This window comes from Cynara cardunculus (assembly GCF_001531365.2).
Source record: "Cynara cardunculus var. scolymus isolate 2C chromosome LG 3, CcrdV1, whole genome shotgun sequence".
NCBI lineage: Eukaryota > Viridiplantae > Streptophyta > Magnoliopsida > Asterales > Asteraceae > Cynara > Cynara cardunculus.
The window spans coordinates 18,786,783-18,793,818 of record NC_037530.1 but is presented as its reverse complement, the minus strand read 5'-3'; positions in this window follow the sequence as shown (position 1 = coordinate 18,793,818).

Here is a 7,036-nt window from a genome sequence, read left to right as displayed (position 1 = left end):
AGGAGACATAATCTACCGGCCGAGGAACCATTCACTCCACTCTTCAAGATGCATGGCCATCGACCTACACTCTCAAAGGATGGCTACACCAACGACAGGCTGATTTCTAGAGCCATGCTCAGTGTCATCCCAGAGACATCTGAGATTCGAAGAACTTACGAACGCTCTCTGCTGTCCAATGCACCAAGGGCAGCTACCCCAGAGCGCATAGAGTCGTCCCCTCAGTCAAGTAAGGGAGCACAGGCGCCATCTTCATCGGATGATGAAAATGATGATGATGATGACACTCCTCGTGAATCCCCCGGCCCTACACAAACAATTCCCCTTCCCTCTTCCCAAAGGGAAACCACCACCTCTACCCTGGCGATCAAGGCCAAAGGGGTATTGAAAAAGGACGGCCCAGTCCAAACCAAACCCAAACCAGCCATCCAGAGGCCATTCTTCGGGCCTCTGGAGATGATTTAGCTGAGGAACCACGACTTCCATCGCTCCTCTCCCAACAGAGAGGCGATGCAGATATAAGAGCCGCATCGCCTCATGGCTCGACACCACCACTCACACACACAGAAGCATGTGTTGCTTCTTCCATTGCTTCTCCTCAAGATTTTTCCGAGTGATCTCCCATTCACGCATATCAACCCCCTTCGATACTTGATCTAGCAAAGGGGAAACACATTTACCTCTCTTCCTCGGCCTCTGAAGTCGAAGAAGAAGAGGGTCATGTCACAACATCAAGAGATAGCTCCTCACTAGAGGGTTATCGAGGACTTGATGGAAGTCCTTCAATGCCCATATTTTCACAAGGCATTGAGGGCGCCTCTGGAGCTGAGGCTCAACTTGCAGCATCCGTTGATGCAAGGGTTACCCCCGTGGCCGATCTGGTCACAAAGGCTGAGTTCCAAGCCTTTGCTGACTCAGTTCAGCAGTCCTTGGAAGACCTAAAACTCATCATCCAAGGGATTGTTGAAAACCCCCCATCCATCGATATCACCACCCTTCAACAATCCCTTGCCACCCTCGACACCCAAACCAAATACACCTCCACTCAACTTCAAATGCTACAACAAACTGTTACCCAACACCACAACTCCTCATCCACCCTTGCCACCCAACGAGACCAACTCATGATGAGTTGCATCGCCACCCTCACGGCCCAAGCAACTGCAACCAATGAGGCAATTGCTTCCATCACCACCCACTTAACCACAATCACCAATACCCTCACCACTCTACCAGCCACCATCCTTTCCCAAATCCCTCAACCAACCCCACATCAAACAACTTCATCAATCGATGAAACCCTAGCCTCCCTCACCAACCAAATAGCCACCATACAAACCACCCTAAACCAACTCCCAGCCACCATCCTAGCCCAAATACCCCAACCACCACCCCCACCACCCAGCCCTGCAGCACCATCTTTCGATGAAGCCCTATCCTCCCTTGCTGCAGAGCTTAAAGCCATGATCACCAACCTTCCCATCCCACCAACCGCATCCACCTCTACCTCCATACCTCCCCAGCCTCATCATCCACCACCTCCGAGTATGCCACTAGAGCCGACCTCAGGGCTCTATCCAAGGCACTTATCTCATCTTTTAATGAGATAAGTGCTAAATTCATTCATCGAGCGGCTCAACCTACCAAAGCTCTCTCCCAGAGCCTTGCTGACCAACAAGCAAGCACCGCCTCCCCCTACAAACTATGGAGGCCGATCGAAGAAGAAAGGCTATGAGAGCCTACCTGGCCTCCCTCCACCTCAAGAAGAATAGAAGCAGAGCTTCATGCTCGGCTAGCCGCCCGCAGAAGAGGCCAAGGCATGAGGATCCAGACCAAGATGATCATGGTCTTGGTCCTCATGAGGGGGAGAACCTAGCTGCTACAACTCAGGAAGCACCATCCGCTGCACCTTCATCATTCGATCACCAAACACAAAACCCACCATCATCACCAAACCAAGGAACCCGAGCAAGGGAACAAGAGGCTCAGCCCTCTGAAGATGTACATAATGTACATGTTCCCATTGCCACCATACCTGAACCCATCATGTTGAGTTCCTCATTCGATGAAAATCCATCAACCCCACCAACAGAAACCAACCCACCTTTCACTACATCACCAACACCAAGCCTACCATTAACCCCATCACCAACCCCTCGCACCACAGAACCTTTCATCACCCTACCCAATGAACTTGAAAAAATAAACATCCAACCTTCTTCACCTCAACAACCTCAAGCCCAAACACACCCCGATGAACTTGAACCACCCCAACATGAGCTAACCTAAGAAACCATTCGATAGCCAATCGATACACAATCCACAACCCAATCACACCCCTCAACCGATACACAACCCATAACCCAAACTCAACCCTCAACCGAACCAACTAAGGTGCATGCGGGCATTCCCTCTTCATCAAGACACCCTCCGCAGAGCTTAGTCGATGACATCATCGTGAATATGGAGTCGCTAAGGAGACGTCAGGAGATGCCACCAAGGGAACCAGTAATGATGGAGAATATCCATCAGTACCTATACCATGATCGCGATGAAGGTTTGACTCTCAATCCTCCAATTCTATCGCTAGAATCCATGGACCTCTTACACCATAGGTTTGTTAGACAGACTACCCAACCACCACAGGCTGTCTTTTCAAACGATGAAATAAGGTTGGTAATGGACATAAAGATGAGGACCTTCGCTGATAGAGCTATAAAATATATCGAGTACACAGTGGAGAAAACCCATGGTCAGGTCTGCGTCTTCAATGACAATGACTTGATCAATCTCAATCCCTATGACTTGATCGAGCTTTATGCATTCACAACTCAGCGACAAGATCAAGGCATAAGATTTGGGATGGCAAACAGAGCAATTGTAAAGACGATGGAGACCTTGGTGAAGCATCAAGCCAAGAGTGATTTTCAGATTGCTCTTCATTTGGGCATCGAAAAACTCTCCTGCACTCCACCTGATGAAGACTTCCCAGGCCTGCAAGAGAAGAGATATGCTTCTGTCTTGACTCAACCCGAGCTTGGACTTGTCTTCAAGAATGAGTTCGGGATAAAGAAAATTTTCAGACTAACTGAAGCATTCAAGTATTCAACCTCAACAATTGAATGGTTTTAGGGAGTTATCAGAGATGGACTGGGTAGAACTCATGTGCCAAGGGAAGACGGAAACAACTTATTCATGAGATATCTACAGCCATCAGTTATCAAAGACTGCTACTGCGCTTCTGAGAAATATCTCAAGGAAGATCATGAATAGAGTTTTAAATTTTTTTGCCTTAAATTTTAATTTCTTTGCTTCCAGTATTGTAAGAAATCATCATCCAATGAAAATTTGGCAATTGATGCTTTTCTTTAGATTAGTCTTTGTTCTTCAATATTGTTCATAGATTACTTCATGTTTGTTCTTTCATTACTTAGGGGGAGATTGTTAGACCCCATAATTCATAAATGTAAAAGTAATGAAGAACAATAAGTGATGAAGAACCATAAGACCGATGAAGAAGTTAAGGCAGAATTGACTAAGTTTGGAGAACAACCAGAGGGTCGATGAATCGACCAGAGATGCGATGGAAAGAGCATCTTCATCACCCCTCTGGTCAACAACACTTAGAGTTTTCTTTAGCAGTTCAGCCAGAGGCATGCGATGAAGATATGAAGATAAGGTTGAATTAACATCCCATAGAAGATAGCTGCAGATAACAAATCGACAGCTGGATTTTAAGTTTATCTTGATTTATAGTTTATCCATACTTTAGATAAACATTATCTTTCCTAGAAGATTGGCTAGATAGTTTTACTAGATAGTTATCTTCTTATCGCTAGTATAAATAGGTAGCTAGGCCTATTGTAAAAATAGACTTTAAGTGAGTTTTTATGCATCTTTAATGCTCAAGTATATGCTTTGAATATACACATTCTTCGTTCTTGAGTATTCTTCATTTTATTCATCCACACTACTTATTTAGGTTATTCATAATCTATTTATTAGTGTTATTGAGAGATCTGGGATCTACAACTTTGATTAGACGTCCTTTCAGTCTTGTAATATTATTAACCTTTATGTATTAGGTCTACCAGTACTAATTGTAACACTTGTAATATTTTCTCATGAAAAATATTCAATAACATTGTCAGTTCACTAAAAAAGATCCCTAAAAAGTGTAAATGGGACAAGTATTTAAGAGTTCTATTTATGTCTTTCATTCATAGACACTTTTCTAGTCAGTGAACATGCTTTCAGTTTCAGTTATCAATATTGTGTGAATTTTATTCTGTCCTTGTAATCCTTTACAACTTAAGTAATTTTTTATAATAAACTGTACCACTAAAAGAGATCCCAAAACAGTTAAAAGGGACAAGTATCTTACTGGTACCTTTTCCTTACTGATGTAACTTAAACAACTTTTTTTATGTTGTTTTGTCATCATCAAATGTTGATCATCTCTCAATGATTTGATGATGATCCATTTTATCTATCGAAATGTATTATCTCTGTATTAAGTTTCAACGATCATCATTGAGTCTGTTCAGTGATCGCTGAACATGTATTGTAATTCGTTCAGAGACCAATATCTTTCAAGAAGACAAAATTCACACCACAAATCTTTCAGTGATGTCGAAGACAAAAGCTGAAGATTAGAGACTAGAAAGTTCATGACCTGAAGCGGTTTTTTAGTGATAACAAGCTCGTGTACATAAATGTGAAGTCTGCACAAGATTCATTGAACACTGAAGAGACCTTCAACGTCATTCCAGTGTTCAGCAATCAAATGAATCTTGTCGAGCAAGATAGTTTTTGTATTTTCCTTCTGCACACAAAGCACAAACCCATAATTTTCTAAGTATAGTACAGTACGGAGTCACTCCTTTTACTCCAAACGTACTTACCTACTTTATGAAATAGGATTGCTCATACACAGTTAAAAGGACTGTATACTGTAACAAAGAACAAGTTTTCCTCTAAAATCTTGTCACGTGCTATGTAACTTCTAAGGGTATAAATAGCTGAGTAGTTCTCCTCTCAGTTATCTTCTTTCTCACTCAAAACATACCCAAGAAGTTACTTCTCTCTCTACTTCTTATCTTATTTATTGTAGTAAGTCTCTTTTATTGCTATCTGTAATTGTTGTGTGTATCTTAGATTGTTTAGATAGGTTTTGTATTTTATCTCTTCCCCAAACAATCTGTAAAATTTGTATTGATCTTCTTTATCAATATATAATTTTTAAAAGTGAAAGTTACTGTCTTTGTGTTCATCCCCCCTTCTACAAACTGTTACCTATAAACTCTTGTAGATCCGGCTGGGACCAACAAAATGCCTTCAAAGGTATTAAATCATCTCACACCTTTTGAACTCTTATTCAAAACCAAGCCACAATATCATTTACGATATTTTGGATGTTTGTGTTTTGTATCCACAAATCCTATACACAGACATAAAATGCAGTCTAAAGCATATCCACATGTTTTTTAGGATATCCTTTTGATAAGAAAGCATATGAAGTCATGCACCGTGTAACTAAGCAAATTTCATGCTCACGAAATATTTTGAGTCCTGTGAAACTGAGTTTGTTGTTATAAAACCATTGCCATCATCTGATACATCTGACTTGCCTTTGCCTATAACAAATATCATCTACTCACCAAATTTTTCTTAACACAAAGGTTCTAGATCCACTAATCCTGATGTTGTTGAACCTATGAATATTGTTCCTAACCATTATATTCCCATGTAACCTCTTGTACCTGTACTTCGGCACCTCAATCATAAAATCATCTGGATTATGTTGAGCCAACTCCTATTCCTATGTTACGCAGATTTTCAATAGTTTCTAAAAACTCTTTGTTATTTTGATGAATTCTTTTGTAATCATTCTTCTTTAGATGTTGCCACATCTTATATTGAAATATGTCCTCATATTACGATTAATCTTTGTATTGCATTTCAGAATCCAATTCCAATTGCTTTAAATAATTATAGTCAATCTTTTGCAGTAAATATTATATCTGTTATGAATCCTAAATCACATGTCAAAGTTGTTATTAATCCTTTTTGGCAAGACGCTATGGCAATAAAATTTGCAACTTAAGAAGCAAAGGGCACCTGGAGTTAATACTTTTGCCTGAAAGAAACGTGCTATAAGATGCAAATGGTTTATAAATCCAAATTTACTCAAGATAAGACAATTGGGAAACATAAAGCATGGTTTGTGTCATAAGGCTTCACTCAAAAATCAAATGAAGATTATTATGAAACCTTCTCCTTGGTTGTCAAGTTAACCACAATCAGATGCATAGTAGAACTTGTTGTCAAAAAAGCATTGGCCCATTAATCAATTAGATATCAACAATGTATTTCTACATGGAGATTTGCATGAATAAGTTTACATGAACAGGCCTAAAGGTACGGTTTGTGCAAACATTAACTATGTTTGCAAGCTTAAGTCCTTATATGCTTTAAAGTAGGCTTCAAGACGATGGTGATCAAAGTTTTCTGAAGCATTGAGAGAAAAAAGGTTTTCATCATTCTCAAAATGATTATTCGTTGTTTCTCAAAAATAGAAAATAATCCTTTACCATAATGGTTATTTATATTGAAGATGTCATAGTCACTAGCGACAACACATTTGAAATAGAATAGTTAAAGAAGTTCTTGCACGTAACTTTTCAAATTAAAGTTTTGGGCCATCTTAATTACTTTTTGGGTTTAGAATTCCTACAAAGTAATCAAGGGATTTGTCTAACTCAAAAGGAATATCATACTGATTTGCTGGATGAGTATGGCATTACGACTTCTGAAAATGTCAACACTGTGTTACTGTGTAACTTGAAGCTTATGTCAAGCATGCCTAATCCTTTAGCAGATCCTAGCTGATATAAACAGGTAGCGGAGAAACTCAACTTTTTGGTACACACTCGGCCTGATTTGGTATTTAGTGTTCAGTTCCTTAGTCAATTTAACCAAAATCTTTCTAAATCTCATTGGAATGTTCCTCTACATGTTCTGGAATATTTGAAGG